Below are 17,013 nucleotides of genomic sequence, written 5' to 3' on the forward strand. Positions count from 1 at the left end.
CTCCCTGCCTTTCTCAAGTCAGGAAGCTCCTGCCAAAATAGAAGTGTCTGTCACCACCCACCAGAAGTCCAGGGGTGACTTGAGCTTACTATTTCCCATGGCACGGCAGAAAGAAGCATATAAATAGATCAGCCAAAATATGTGTCATGCTCAAGGCAGGGGGCATAACACTGATTCCCTACTCAACAGATGATGAGGTAACTAGCTAAAAATATCTCTAGGTGTAGGTCAGGAGATGTTGCTACTAATCTGCAGCCAACATTTTTGTTGTTGATCTTAGCTGTAGGTGAATGAAGCTTTGAATGAAGCACAGTAATGCCTCCATTTAATAACAATAATGATCCCTTCCTTCAGACAGCTGGTTGAGCAAGGTCATCCCAGAGCTACAAGGCTTGCAAATGTAAATGGTATATCCATTCCAGGTAATTAATCACTAGGTATCAGACCAATCCTGGGTATGAATCCAGACTCTGCCTAGCCTTTTGCTTATTTGCTTATTCAATGTTCTCTTCCTGCTTCACCTAAACTTTCGTTATCCCTCCCACCCAATAGTCCCCAACCTGTTTCTTTGTCTCTGACAGTAGAACTCAATGTGTCCCTCACCCTAAAGTATTAGCAACACAGATTTATCCTTTTCTAAGGTAGAAAAATGCATATTTTTTTAGAAAAAAAATAGCCTATATCTTCTGGTGAATAAAGAGATTCTTTATTATGTCTTAGGAAATTTCAATGCTTCTAAATGCTTCAGGAACAAAACCTTGTGTTTTCACATCAAAACCTTTAAGATGAGCCTGTGCTGCATACAAAATCCAAAATCAAAAAATGCCTGCTCTGTGCATGGATCAATGACTCCCTACAGGTTATAGAAGATACTTGGGACACAGTGAGTTCAGAGAACTACTGGCATGGAACACTGCAGGACACTTCTGGAAAAGAAGTGGGAAGACTTCAGGACCTAGAAAACGGCAAGATGGAGAGATTCTAGAGTTCTCCCCCTCAATAGACCAGGGAGTTGAGGGAGGGAAAGGAGGCTGAAGCGGAGATCGTGGATTAGCAGGAGACTGGCACAAACATCGGGGAAGATTGTTCAAGTGCAGGGAAAGATTCAGAGGAGTTATAAATCACTTCTGAGGTCTAAGCAGAAAACAACTAGCTGAATCCTTTGGCTCAAACCAAATGCAGGAGAGCCCCCTAGTGTTCCCGCACGTAAATGCTGCTCCACGTCCCGCTCCTCGTGCCCCAAGAACGGCAAGGACATCGACAGCTGTCCTTGCCCAGGTGAAAGGCTCCTTCCGCTCTAGGGCACCAAAGCCTGTACAGTTGACGTAGGGAGGCTTCCAGAGATGTTTTTAATCCGTCCCATTTCATAGGCCAGCCACACTTTTTAGATAGAGAAAAACTAAATTCAAAAGAGAAAACAACTTGCAAGAGAGCAGCATGAAGAGAAATCTGAGAAAACCTACAGGACCAGAGAACTCAGAATGCCCTCCCCCTCACCCTAAGCTTTTCCTCTTTACTGGGCCACCTGGTTTACGATAAAAGTAATAATGATAAAAGGCCTGGGGACGCCTGGCTGGCTCAGTAGGTTAAGTGTCTCCCTGCTGCTCAGGTCATGATCTCCCGGTCCTAGGATTCAGCCCCTCCTCAGGCTCCTGCTCAGAAGAGAAGGGCCCCTGCTTCGCCCCTCTGCCTGCCACTCCCCCCTGCTTGTGCATTCTCTCTCGCTCTTTCTCTGTCTATATAAATATAAATATATTTATTTATGTGTATAAATATATATTTATAAATATATGTATAAATATATTTATTTATGTGTATAAATGTATAGCACATTTATACAAAATAAATTTGTTTCCTCTCTTGAGCTCACTTTCAACAGACAGATATGCTCTAGGTCCCCCACCCCTCAAAAAAACAAAAGAGGGGTATTAATTGCTATTTCATTACCAAATATATTTCTGGCAAAGCTAGCGCTGTACTTTCACTTGTACCTCCATAAACTGGGTCTAGTTAACACCTCCCTCCCCTCCACAGCGATACTAAATATGAGTTGTAGTTTAAAAGATTTGAGGTTCCTGATGATTACAAGGCCCTGGTGCAGGCAGACTGCTTTCTAGACAACTAGTAATCACAATATCTACCAATTATTGAAGCTCTTATATGTGCTATCCATTCTAAGGACGACGTGAGAAATATACCTCAAATCCTTACTGCCTTGAAATTTAGCCATGAAGTCTATGGAGAATACTAAAACTTACAGAATGCAGGGAATTTATCCACACACATATCGAAACTGCAAATTTAAATCCAAGTGTGTCTCCCAAAACTCAGATGCTTCCTGCTAATTACCCTACTGCCTCTCTGGACCTATTTCAGTGTGGGAAAACTGGTGTAAAAGAAATATTTCACTATGAACATTTCATTATCTCTTTCTTAGAGTTGTGTTTCCTTCTTAGATTAATTCTAGTTGTTTCTTTTTTTTTTAAGATTTTATTTATTTGACAGACAGAGATCACAAGTAGGCAGAGAGGCAGGCAGAGAGAGGGGGGAAGCAGGCTCCCTGCCAAGGCGAGAGCCCGATGTGGGGCTTGATCCCAGGACTTCGGATTATGACCTGAGCCGAAAGCAGAGGCTTTAACCCACTGAGCCACCCAGGCACCCAATTCTAGTTGTTTCTTAACCTCCAAATCGGTATATATCAAACATCATTTTAACAAGTGTTATAATTTTATTAGCATTTATTTTTATACTTATTTTCAAATAAAATACTTAATATTCCCTCTCAAATAAGGCTCCCTAGTTTCCCAAAGAGGAATTAATTCATTTCTATCGCCAAAACTCGCAAAGTCTTTTACTGATACAACTAAGCCAAAATACATATATTTTTAAAGATTTTATTTATTCATTTGAGAGTGAAAGACAGAGTACAAGCAGGTGGGGAGGCAGAGGGAGAGGGAGAAGCAGACTCCCCACTGAGCAGAGAGGATCCTGAGATCAAGACCTGAGCAGAAGATAGACACTTAACCATCTAAGCCACCCAGATACTCCCCCAAAATACCTATTTACACTGTACTTCTCTGCCTACTTCTTTCCATATGCCCTGACTCCTATGTGATTTTTCTGTTTAGTCTCTAATTTTTTTCCGTGATGTGGTTCTACTTAGCTATGTAACCCAATTGCTAAATACAGTGTAAAATAATTATTCATTCATTCCAGAGATATTTATGTATTACTTCAGATGTTCCAGGCACTAAGCAGATCACCTAGCTCTGGAAATGAAAGGAAGGGAATAAGAAAGAGTGGCTGCCTTCAAGGAGTTTACCAGTTATGGGAGAGGAGTCAATCCATGCACAATGTTATGGATGTTGTGAGAAATCTGCAAAGAGTAATGGTAGGAAGTAGTAACAAAAATCCAGGAAGTACACTCGTGATAAGTTTCAAAGTGGCAGGTGAACTTAGAACTAAATTATTCATATACCCTTGGTAAGTTATCATTCTGGGTCACTTCCCCACACACATTTCTTTTCCACTTCCTTATGCAATCATCACCTCTCCCTTCCTCCTACTCACTCAGTTCCTATCCAGTCATGCACAACAAATTGCCTCAGTTATACTCCAGAGTATTTAAAATATTCCCTAGTGGTGCTGATCTCAATGTATAACACCACATGGTCTCAAGTGGACAGCTTCTGTTACTGCTGTAATACGGCATGGGTCTCTAAGGCTACAGACTAGCAAATCAAAGTGCGAAGTGAAAACCTCACCCATTACAGTCCCCAACAGTCTCAGTCAGAGTCCCAAACAGAGTCGCCCTGCAATGTAGGCACTGCTGACCACAGCAGCTCCATCCATCACTAGCACATCGCAGGTAAAATCCAGCCTCTCTTAGAAAGGCTCTGTATGCTTGCTTCTCTGAAGAAAAACAGAGACACACACTTTCTCTTCACAAGAACACAGGGCATAATAACCAGCATGGAGCAGCTAGGGAAAAAAAGAGCACTCACAAACCATAAGTGACTCTTAATCTCACGAAACAAACTGTGGGTTGCTGGGGGGAGGGGGGTTGGGAGAAGGGGGATAGGGTTATGGACATTGGGGAGGGTATGTGCTTTTGGGTAAATTGGAAGGGGAGGTGAACCATGAGAGACTATGGACTCTGAAAAACAATCTGAGGGGTTTGAAGTGGCGGGGGGGGGTGGGAGGTTGGGGTACCAGGTGGTGGGTATTATAGAGGGCACAGCTTGCATGGAGCACTGGGTGTGGTGAAAAAATAATGAATACTGTTTTTCTGAAAATAAATAGATTTGGAAAAAAAAAAAAAAAGCACTCAAATGGCCTGCCAGCCAACTCCACCAAGTCAAACCTGGCACTAACATAACGTGTTGACAAAGCTATTCCTGCCAGCACCCACACATCCAACAACAACAGCCAAAACAAAACCCTAGAACCTGTCAAATGAGTATATTTTCCTATTGTTCAATAGATCCCACTGTCATCTAGAACTGGCTATTTACATGGATTAATGCCATGCTCACATAGCCAATTTCAATTTCAATTATTTGCAAATGCACTGAGAAAATAAAATACAAATAGATCATCCTTCATTTTAAAAACTTTGTAATAATAAAATTCACAATTTGGATTTCTGTCTTCCCAGATGTTGTTAAAGCAATCTTTTTTAAAAAAAGAAAAAACATCTTGTTCCAGGTTTTAACATTCTCCCTGTCACCTAGCCCCATTAGCTCAGCAAGGTGTTTTCTCAGAGCTGAACATAAAACTTCAATCAAACACTGTGAATTCACATGACTATGTTGGATATCTTCTAAAGTAACAGCACCTTAAATTGTTAACTTAGATGTTAGCCAACGCACTTCCAATCAAACAAATAAACAAACAAAAAACCTGTATGCCTTATAAGTATCTTGTGCACATATAATTCTATTTTTCCCAGCTTTATTGAGATAAAATTGTACAATGTAGTGATTTGATATCCATACATATAGAAAAATGATTACCACATTAAAGCTAATTAACATATGCATCCCCTCACATAGTTAACTATTCATTTTTTTGGTGACAACTTTAAAAATCTATTCTTTTAGTAACTTTCAAGTATACAATAGGCATTATTAACTATAGTCACTATGCCGTATATCCCCAGAAGTTTATACACAAACAAGAAGTTTATACATTTTGACCACCTTCAGCATTTCCCCCAACCCTGCCCCTGGCAATTACCAATCTAATCTCTGTCTCTAGAAGTATAATGTTTTAAGTTTCCACATATGTGTGAAATCATTCAGCATTTGTCTTTCTCTATCTGATTTATTTTACTTAGCATTTGTCCATGTTGTAACAAATGGTAGGATTCCCTTCTTTTTGTGGCTGAATAATTCCACTGCATGTGTATAAACCACATCTTTATCAATTCGTCCACTGACAGTCACTTAGGTTGTTTCCATGTCTGGCTATTGTGAGCAATGTTGCAATGAACATGAGGCTGCAGACGTCTCTTTAAGACAGTGATTTTATTTCCTTCAGATACTACCGAGGTGAGCTTGTAGTCCTACTGGGAATCTTTTGAGGAACTTCTACACTATTTTTCATAATGGCTGTACCAACTGACATTCCCACCAATAGTGCAAAGGGTTCTTTTTTCTGCACATCCTTGCGAACACTCAGCTCTTGTCTTTTTGATAATAGCCATTCTAACAGGTGTGAGATGATATCCCATTGTGGTTTTGATTCACATTTCCCTGATGATGAATGATGTTGACCATGTTTCTATGTACCTGTTGGCCATCTAAATGTCTTCTTTGGGGAAATGTTTTTTCAGGTCCTTTGCACATTTTTTAGTTGGCTTGTTTTTTTTTTTGTTTGGGGGATATTTTAGTTTTTGTTTTGTTTTTGTTTGTTTTGTTTTGTGTTTTGCTATTGAGTATGAACTCCTTATGTATCCTTTTGGATATCAGCCTCTTAGTAAATATTCTCTTGTACCAACCTCTTGTAAATATTATCTCCCATTCCATAAGGTTGTATTTTCATCTTTTTATGGTTTCCTTTGCCATGCATAAGTTTTTAGTTGATGCAATCTTGCTTGTTTATTTTTGCTTTTGTTGTTGTGCTTTTATTGTCATATCGAAAAAAAAAATCATCATTGCCAAGAGTCATGTCAAGGAGTTTCTCCCCTGGTTTTTTACAGTTTCAGGTCTTACATTTAAGCCTTTAATCCATTTTGAGCTAATTTTGGTGAATGGGGTAAAACAGAAGTTTAGCTTCATTCTTCTCTCTTTGATTATCCAGTTTTCTCAACACCAATATTGAGGAAACTATTCCTTCTCCCATCGAGTATTTTTAGCTCTTTTGTCAAATATTAGTTGACTACATATACAAGGGTTTATTTTTAGGTTTTTTATTTGTTGCATTGGTCTATTTGTCTATTTTCCATGCTAATACTATAGTGGTTTGCTTATTATAGCTCAGTAGTATAGTTTGAAATCAAAAAGTATGATGTTGCAAGCTTTGTTCTTCTTTCGTAAGATTGCTTTGGCTATTCAGAGTCTATTGTGATTGCATATGAATTCTAGAATTTTTTTTCCTATGAAAAATATTGGAATTTTGATGGGAATTAAATTGAATCTATAGATGGCTTTGGGTAGTATGGACACTTTAACAATATTAAATCTTCTAATCCATGAACACAGGATTCCTCTCCATTTATTCGTGACTTCTTCAGTTTCTTTCATCAGTCTTCTAGTTTTTAATGTATATATCTTTCACCTCCCTGGTTAAATTTATTTGTAAGTATTTGTTTATGGTGTTATTGTCAATAGGATTTTTAAAATTTCTTTGTCAGATCCTTCAATGATGGTGTATAGAAATGAAATTAATTTATGTATATGGATTTTTGTATCATGCAAATTTGCTAAATTTGATTATTTGATCTAAGAGTTTTTGTGGGGAAAGTTCTTAGGATTTTCTAAATGTAAGATTGCACCATTTGCAAACAAAGACAATTTTACTTTTCTCTGATTTGAATGCCTTTTTATCCCCCAATTTTTCTATGTAGAAACGTCAGTAGGCTGTTGGATAAAAGTGGCAAGAGTGGGCTCACTTCTCTTATTCCTAAGCTTCTCATCTTCACTGTTGAGTATGTTATCTGTGGGCTTGTTATATATGGCCTTTATTATGTTGATCAAGTGGTTTTTATTGTGTATCACATTTATTAATTTGCATATGTCGACCCATTTTGTATCTCAGTAATGAATCTTACCTAATCATTCTGTATTACCCTTTTAGTGTGCTGTTGGATTTGGTTTTCTAGTATTTTATTGAGAATTTTTGCATCTGTATTCATTAGGAATATTGGCCTGTAGTTCTCTTCTTTGTAATGTCCTCATCTGGCTTTGTAGTACAGTAATGCTAGCCTTGTGAAATGTTTTTAAGAATTTATCCATTTCTTCTGGCTGTCCAATTTTTTGGTATATAATTATAGAGTCTGCTATGACCCTTTATTTTCGTGGTGTCAGGTATAGTTTCTCTTCTATTTCTCATTTTTTATGACTCCTTGTCTTTTTTTCTTGGTTAGTCAAGTTAAAAGTCTGTCAGTTTTGTTGTTCATCTTTTCAAAGAGTCAATTCTTAGTTTTGTTGAAAGTTTCTATTGTTTGCTTGTTCTCCATATCATTTACCTCTCCTCTAATCATTATTATTTTCTTCCTTCTGCTAACTTTGGGCTTAATTTGTTCTTCTTTTTCTAGTTCCTCACCTTAAAGTGTAATGTTAAGTTGAGATCATTTTTTTTCCTTGAGATATACATTTAGAACTATAAACTCTCTCCCTAGAACTGCTTTTGCTGCATCTCATAAGTTTTAGTTTCTGTTCCAATTTCATTTGTCTCAAGATTTTTTTACCTCCCTTTTAATTTCTTCCTTGATTGTTCAGTAGTGAACATATATTTGTGAATTCCATACATTTGTGGATTTTCCAGCTCTATTTCTGTTATTGCTTTCTAGTTTCATTACCTTTGGGGTCAAGAAAGATACTTGATATAATTTCCATCTTCTTGAGTTTATTGAGACCTGTTTTCTGGCCTAACTTAAGGTTTATCCTAGAAAATATTCCATGTTCCTGACTTAAGGTTTATCACTTAAGATTTTTCCTAGAAAATGTTAAGGTTAATAAACCTTTTATCCTAGAAAATGTTCCACTTGAGAACAATGTGCATTCTGCTTATATTGAATGAAATAATCTGCATGTATCTGTTTGGTACATTTGGTCTATAATGTTTTTCAAATCTGCTATTTCCTTATTGATTCTCTCTAGATGATCTATCCATTGTTGAGAATGAGATAGTATATAATAGACTCTTGTTATATTGCTATTTATTTCTCCCTTTATTTTATTTAGTATTTGCTTTATATATTTTGAAGCTTTGATGTTGGTTGCATAAATACTTACAATTATTATATCCTTGATGAATTGACCCCTTTTGCCATTATATAATGACCTCCATTATTTCTTGGACTACTTTTAGCTTGAAGTCTCTTTTGTCTGATATAAGTATAGTTACCTATGATTTTTGTTTTGTTTTGTTTTTGTCTTTTGCTTATCATTTGCTTGAAATATCTTTTTCCATTCCTTCACTCTCAGGCTACATGTGTCCTTAAAAGTTAATTTTTTGAGGTCAGCATGTCATTGGCTCTTGTTTTTTAGTCTAGGCTATGTCTCTTTATTGGAGAAAAAAAAACATTTATATTTTAAGTCATTATTATAAATAAGTAAGAACTTATTAATGCCATATAGCTCATTGTTTTCCAACTATTTGTAGACACTTTGTTTCTTGCTTCCTCTTTTCTGTCTTCCTTTGTGATTTGATGACTTTTCATGGTATTATGGTTTGAATCCTTTATCATAGTCTTTTGTGCATCTACCTCAGGTTTTTCTTTTGTGGTTACCATGAGGCTTACATAAATTATCTTTTAGCTATAATGTGCTATTTTAAGCTGCCAACATCTTAACTAAATAGCATGCAAAAACTTTATGCTTTTACTTCTTTCCCATTCACATTTTAGTTTATTGATGTTATATTTCACATTTTTATATAATATATCCTTAATAAACTATTATCATTATGGTTATTTTTAATACATTTGTTTTTAACTTTTAAACTGGAGTTATAAGTGAATTATGTACTATTGAAATATTAGAAAATATGATCTTGGTTATATTTATTATTACCAATGAGTTTTACAAACTCATATTTTTTTCTATGTTAATTAGCATCTTTTCATTTCCACTTGAAGAACACCCTTTAGCATTTCCAGTAGGGTAGGTCTAGTCGTGATGAACTTCCTCAGTTTTTGTTTGTTAAGAAAAGTCTTTAGTTCTCATTCTTTTCTAAAAGACAGCTTTGCTGGATATAATATTCTCTGTTAATAATGCTTACTTTATAGCCCTCAGCAAGTTTTTGTCTTTAACAGAGCCCAAGGGCTATTTTTGTGCTTCTCCTATAAAACTCCAAGATGCATTCAAATTAAGTACTGAGATCTCCAATATCTGCACTTCATCTGTTGTATATGGGCCACAAGGCAGGCACCTTAACTCAAAGAATTGTTCCTGGATAAGATGCCATTTAAAGATAGCAATTTTTCAAGTTCTTATGTATGTGATCTCCCAATTATTCCCAGATGAGGCATGCACTAGCACAAGAACCCAATTAGTCTGAATAGCAATTGGAATTTACTTCTGCAGGTTAGGGGAAAAAGGCTAAATTGTCCATTATGAACTTTGTTAATGTTTGGTATGTTCCCATCCATCATTCTGATGAAGTTCTAGAACCTAAGTGAGGTTCGATGGGCTGAGGTCCGGAGCCGATGGCCAAGAAAGAATTCTTGAGACATCTTTGGTGCAAAATTGGTGGTTTATTAAAGTACGGGGACAGGGCCCCTGGGCAGGAAGAGCTGCTGTCCCGGGTTGTGAGGGATGGCAGGTTATGTACCCTGCATTTGGGGGAAGGTGAGGGGAAGGGAGGTTTCAACGGAGTTTTCATATGTTAAAGAGGGCCTACAAGGTGCCAGGAGGAGGTCTTGCCCTTGTGGCTTGATCAATGTCGTCTTTAGGTCAGCCATTAACATCAAGATAGTTGGGAGATTCTTGGTGGGGTGTTATGATCCTGATATCATTTACATTCCCTTCTACCTCAGCCTCCTCCAGTTTCGTTTATGATGGGGAGGGAGACATTAGGGCTTGAGGAACTGAGAGTTATTTGCCTCTGGAAATTTGTGCTATTGATAAGGTAACCTCCCTGTTTGTAGATCTCTAGGACATCTGTAGAGCAAGGAAGATTCCTGTCCTGCAGGACTGTGATCTCTGCAAGTTAACTATTTGTCGTTTTATGGCAGTCAGGGGTGCCTGAGAAATGCTACACATATTACGGAGGGGAGCAGGTGGAGAGGGGGTGCAAGGCGCCAGCTTTTGCTCTGTCCTCAGCCAGCCTCCTACTCCCTCATCAATTCCACCCAAGAAACCTAATGCTAATTGTAAAATCTTTAGTTTTATCTGAGTTCATGACCCCACTATCACTCTTTTTGATGTCTCATCAAAGCTGGAAGTTTATCATTCACGGGGGTTTCATCACTACCCAGCCATCTATCCACTCAAATTCCATCATGATATCAATATGTTATCCTAGGTAACACTTGATAGTAGCCACTCAGATTGACATTTTTCATGATTGTTTACATATTGGAAAGTTTCCATTTGCCTAGAGAAACAAAGCAAATAATATGAAAATGATGAGGGAACAGAAGGCAAGAGGAGGACAAAGCAGAGCTGACACCCTGCAACCACCTGCCATGGGATATATATGACATTCCTCAGGCATTCTTGGCTGCCCTAAAAGAAAAACAAATAGTTAACTTGTAGAGATCACAATCCTGCAAGACCTGAGTCTCCCTCAGTTTACAAATGTCTTAGTGATTTACAAGGAAGAAGCTTTCTTATCAATACTCAAACTTCTAAAGACCCATAACTCAGTTCCTGAAGCCCTAACATAATCTTCCCCTCCATAAAACTGAGGGAGGCTGAGGCAGAGGGAAATGTAATTGAAGTTAAATTTCTTCTAAACCTAAAGCTCATTGATAAGGATATATAATAGCAGGAATGTGACATTCCTCTAGGAAGCTCCAAACTATTTTACTGTTCATACCTTACTAAAAGGACAAACCACCTTAACTTGACAATGGCAAGGCCTTAGGTATCCTGTAGGTCCTCCTTAGCATATGAAAGTCTTTAAACCCTACCTTTTCCTTACCTCCCCCATAGTATATAATCAGCCACCCCTCACAGCCCTGGTGCAGCAGCTCTTTATGCCCACAGGTCCTATCCCTGTGCTTTAATAAACCACCATTTTGCACAAAAGACATTTCAAGAATTCTTTTTTGAGGCACCTGGATGGCTCATTCAGTTAAGCAGTTGACTTCAGCTCAGGTCATGATCCCAGGGTCCTGAGATGGAATCCTGCATCAGGATCCCTGCTCAGCCTGCTTTTCCCTCTCCCTCTGCTCTGCCTACTTGTGCTCTCTATCTCTGTATCAAATAAATAAATAAAATCTTTTTAAAAAATTATTTCTTGGTCATCAGCTCCAGACTCCACCCCACTGAACCTCACCTATATTCTAAAACTTCATCAAAAAGAAACACTCCATCAGGGTTAAGCACATGGACTCTGAATTAGACTGTCTCGGTTCAAAGCTTACCTGTGTTACATACATACATATGAACTTCTCTGTCTCAATTTCCTAATTTATAAAACAAGTCAAATAATAGTAGCTACCTGAGAGAGTTGAGATTTGCACCTTAATTTTTATTCAACTAGATCTTAATATTTCCACACATACAAAACAAGTTCCTATCTTAAAAATAAAACTTCCAATTAAAAGGAGAAGATTAGATACATGTTCACAAAAATGCCTTTTACAGTTGCAAACTCTAAGAAACAGTACTCCGATTCTAATCTATTTTTGCAAAATTACTTATTTGAGAGACTCTCACTTTGCTTAAATTGCTTCTTCCTTAGATTGAGGGCAAAAGCCAATTCACTGAACTTGAAGCTTCTATTAATTCCAGTATTCCAGTGAAGTGAATGTATAATTTTACAATTTTTGTGACCCAACACAGCCATACTGTCTGCATTCTACTGAAGATGATAATCACTGGCCACATCACCCCAACATTTTATTTTAACTTGTTTGTTAACAAGTTAAACCAGTCACTGGCCCCACTCCCTTTTACTCCTTGGCAATAATCTAGTCACAGGAAGTGATGAGCATGGAAAAACAAATGTTATTGCCATTGAAAATCATGAGTACATGATTCTCCACCAAGTGCTATACACTTTCATTGCCTCTGTTATCTTAATATCACTTGTATCAGTATTTCTCTTCTCAGGTAGTCTTTACTGGGCCAGCCCCAGTTTTGGCTCCATTTGTTTTGATGGAGCATAGATTCCTCTATTCAAATTACTACCATTGTGGAATGTGTTTTCCTCCCTTGAGGGCTATGAATATAGACCTATAATTCAGGGTTTGTGATCAAGGCTATGCCAATTACTCATCTGGGGTTTTGGGATCTTCACTGGAGTGACATAAGAACAAAAAAAAACAGAATTTATTTATTCCAGGGATGATTCATAGACAAGGCCATTGAAGAGTTTTGCTCCTGAAGCCAACCTCTCAGACTTATTCTTCAGCATCTCTGCATATACTTTTAATAAATTCCTTTTTTTTATGCTTTAAGTCAATATTAATTTCTGCACCTTGAAACAAAAGGATCCTAACTATTAGAATTTATATCTGTTCGTGGCCCCACAGTTAAAAATCAAAACCCCCCTTGATAATGTGAGTTTGTTCTTCCCTTGTGGGTTTCCCAAAATGAAAACAACTATCCCAGTTATGATGTGTTTACAAAAAATTTATGACTTTTCATTAAAAAGGCACTTTACATGAAATAATTATGATAAGAATCTGAAAATGTGATGGTTATTTTCCATTTCCCTTTCCAGATCCTATCTCCCCTTGATTCCCTACTTTTCCTGAGGCCACAGAGGCTCATCTGTTTGGACTCATCATTAGGCTCCCTTGTGCTGTTGCTTCCAGTTGGGCCCAGTCAATGGAGAGCCCCCAGAAAAAGATTGAGGATATAAGAGTGAGGTTGGTGTGTTAGTCCTTGGGCTTTCATCTTTCAATTTGGCCTTGGGCTGGCTGCCTGACTGCCTCTACCTCAGGTAGCAGCCCCTACCAGGAAGCCCTTTCCATAAAACCCCTATCTTCTTACCTATGTAGACCTAGGAGTGGTGTAGCTATAGAGTGCTAAATTATCTCAGTAGCTTCTCCACATGCAAGCTACACCTCAATAAATACTGCTGATATCTTCATGTTTCATCTACTCCATGACAGAAGCCTACCTAGTATAGCAAAGATGGGTTCCAACTATGTACATAGTTGTCAATATCCTTTGACCACATCCAAGAAAAGAAAGACTGGTGATGTGATGAAGAAGTGACCCAGATAGTTGCTATAATTTCCTCATTTAGCTCAGTTTTCAAGTCTCTGCAGGACTGAGGCCCATCATATGCACTGGTCACTTTTTAACTATTCATCCCAAGTTTATAATAGAATTCTCATTTTCTTCCTGCAAGGGGTATAAAGGTAAAGTAGTATAATCAGCTCTTATCAAGACTTCAGGCAGCAGGGAAAATTTAGCATTGGCTACTGCTATTTGCAAAACTGAGTCATATTACAAAGAGGCATGCTAGACAGGAAACTGACATTATACATACAAAAACAGTTTGTGGAACTGTCCGTTTCTGGTTTTTTGTTATTGTTGTTGTTGTTGTTGCTGTTGTTTGTTTGTTTTTTTAAATTCAATGTTCATTTATTTCCCTGACATTTCTTTAGGCCAAGAATCTGAACAATACCCCTTATTACAAAAGTAGGGTGGATGTGTCAACTTAGTCACTATGGGCAGCTGCTCAGTTCCTGTGGATGTGTATAGGTGCATGTTGGTATGTGCCAAGCATTAGGAAGTGGATACACTGGTCATTTGCATAAAGTTGGAGGCATGTGATTTTATTCCCACATATATGTTATCTCTCCCAGAAGTTATCAGAAATAAAAATAAGTGGACTTGCAGACCAAAAGGTAAATATACAATTTCTTTGGAGACTGAAGTATATCTGTGGTCAACCATGGCTAAGCTTGCTATAGGACAGAGGTTTAATATCTATGTCACAGTAAGGAATTGCCTTCTACAGTAGTGAGATGAACCCTTTCTTGAGGGATGATGTGTCCCTGCAGCAAAACTGTACCTCTAGTTTCCTCTGCATGGTCTACATTGCCCTTTGATATCTGAGGGCCTCACTTTATGTCATATATATCTGATATTTATCCTTTATACTGTTTGCTATCTTTATACTAAATCAAAGTGAGAGTAACTTTGCATTGAGTAAATCATTTGTCTAGTTTTCAAATCCAGACCAGACTTTTTTGACTTAGTCTGATTAAGTAACTAAAGTGGACGGAGTACAAAGCCATCAGGGTTTCATATGAAAGAGACTTAGATTCTAATTTCAATTCTGTTATTTACAAGCTGTGTGTTTCAGGTCAAAGGATTTCACTTTACTAAGCCTTAGTTCTCCCATCTATGACAACATATATTATGAGATAAAATGTATTTAAAGTACTAAGTACTTAGTACTAAGTACTAAGCACAGTGCCTGGCATATTATAAGCACTCCACAAATATCAGCAATTATTATTACATTATAATGCCCAGCAAGAACTATAAACCCAAAGATCAAGCCAAATGGAGTCATTTTAACATTATAGATACAGTGGATAACAAATACTCTAAAAAAATGCTTTTATATTTTTAATCTGTCCCAGAATAAGTAAGCATCGTGAGAACAATGTCATATAGACTCTACCATAAAATTCCCTAACAAGGCAGCAAAATTCACCTTATGCACTAGAATTGAATATTTGTGCTGATTATACTGGACAAGTCAGATAATGGATTTCATAAAATAAAGAGAAAAGTCAGAACCCAAAGAAAAAACCCTCAGCAGGAATTTGATTTTAACCCTTGGGTGGTAACAATAAAAAAATTAAACCTGTACTAAGTATGAAAACAAGTAAAAGGGACTTAAATCTTTGCTAGACTTTTTTTTTTTACTCTCAGATGGGTAATTCATGGTGTCAGTTTGACTGCATATTAAAGACAAAAAATGTAATGGAGCAGATTATATTTTCCAAAGATTGCTTCAACTATATTTCCTATTCTACATGCTCTTTTATGATGTGGCTTTGCACTCCTCCATCAAGAAGTATTGATTTCTTATGGAAGGCACATATTGCTTGAAGCACTGGGTGTGGTACATAAACAATGAATTATGGAACAACAAAAAGATATAAAATAATTTTTTTAAAAGTATAGCACAGGGAATATAGTCAATAATACAGTAATAACGTAGTATAGATGACAAATGGTGATACCACTTACCATTGTGAGCACTGAGTAAATAAAGAATTGTCAATTGACTATGTTGTACACCTGAAACTAATATAACTTTGTATGTCACTATGCTTCAATAACAAATAAATAAATAATCTTTTTTTTAAAGAGAGAAGTATTTATTTCTCCACCTTGTTGAATCTAAATGTTTTCTATGACTGTTCAGACTAAGTGAAATCAGGAGAAGTCATCTGTGCCAGTTTCAGATGTAACAATTAACTGGCCTGGCTAATGCTATGCACACAAAACTTAAGCTACATGGAATGGCTCCTCATTCCATGACCCCAGTGGGGCTCTGAGCCTACAGTCAGCATCTACTGCCAGCCATATCAGAGAGCTATCCTGGACATCCTGCACAGTCCCAGTATCAACAGCTCCATCCCCAGCCTCCACAGACTATAACCTAGGAGATCAGCAAACCCCCAGGACTGTGTGAGATAATCATAAGCTGCATTTAAAGCCACTGTGTTTTGAGTTTGTATGTTATTTAACTTTTGCTACTTAGCAAAAGATAACCAGAGCAATTTCCAATATTTCATTTAAGTACCTGCTTTTTTCCCCTTTAGCTGGCTCTCTTCTGTTCTAATAGGCAATAAAAACTTTTGAGACTCCTTTCCTAGATGCTTGGTTCAAAGCATGGCTATCTATTTAAAAGTCCAAATCAGGGGGCGCCTGGGTGGCTCAGTGGGTTGGGCCGCTGTCTTCGGCTCGGGTCATGGTCTCAGGGTCCTGGGATCGAGTCCTGCGTCGGGTTCTCTGCTCAGCAGGGGGCCTGCTTTCCTTCCTCTCTCTCTGCCTGCCTCTCTGCCTACTTGTGATCTCTCTCTCTCTCTGTCTCTGTCAAATAAATAAATAAATAAATCTTTAAAAAAAAAAAAAAAAGTCCAAATCAGGGTCACCTGGGTGGCTCAGTGGGTTAAGCCTCTGCCTTCAGCTCAGGTCATGATCTCAGGGTCCTGAGATAGAGCCCCACATCGGGCTCTCTGCTCGGTGGGGAACCTGCTTCCCCCTCTCTCTCTGCCTGCCTCTCTGCCTACTTGTGATCTCTCTCTCTGTCAAATAAATAAATAAAAATCTTAAAAAAAAAAAAAATAAAAGTCCTAACCATCTGAATGTTTTTCAGTCAATAATGTTATCTACATTAACTAACGTATCAGCAACTTGGAAAAAAGCTTGATTTTATTAATTTTCCAAGATTCTTTGATTGAACAAACTAAGATATCAATAATAGCAGATGAAAGAAATAATCTCTAGCTGTATCAACACAAGTAGAAATACAAGTAAATCAAATCAGAAGACTTATGGTAATTTTTGTTACAGCTAGAAATTCTACACAACATTAGAAATACCTCCTCTCATGATAAGATCTAGTCATAATAACACAAAAAATATGACATCATTTTCTTAATGTATAATTATTTATGAGATATTTGAACAATAT

The sequence above is a fragment of the Neovison vison genome, chromosome 11 (genome assembly GCF_020171115.1).
Source record: "Neovison vison isolate M4711 chromosome 11, ASM_NN_V1, whole genome shotgun sequence".
Lineage (NCBI taxonomy): Eukaryota > Metazoa > Chordata > Mammalia > Carnivora > Mustelidae > Neogale > Neogale vison.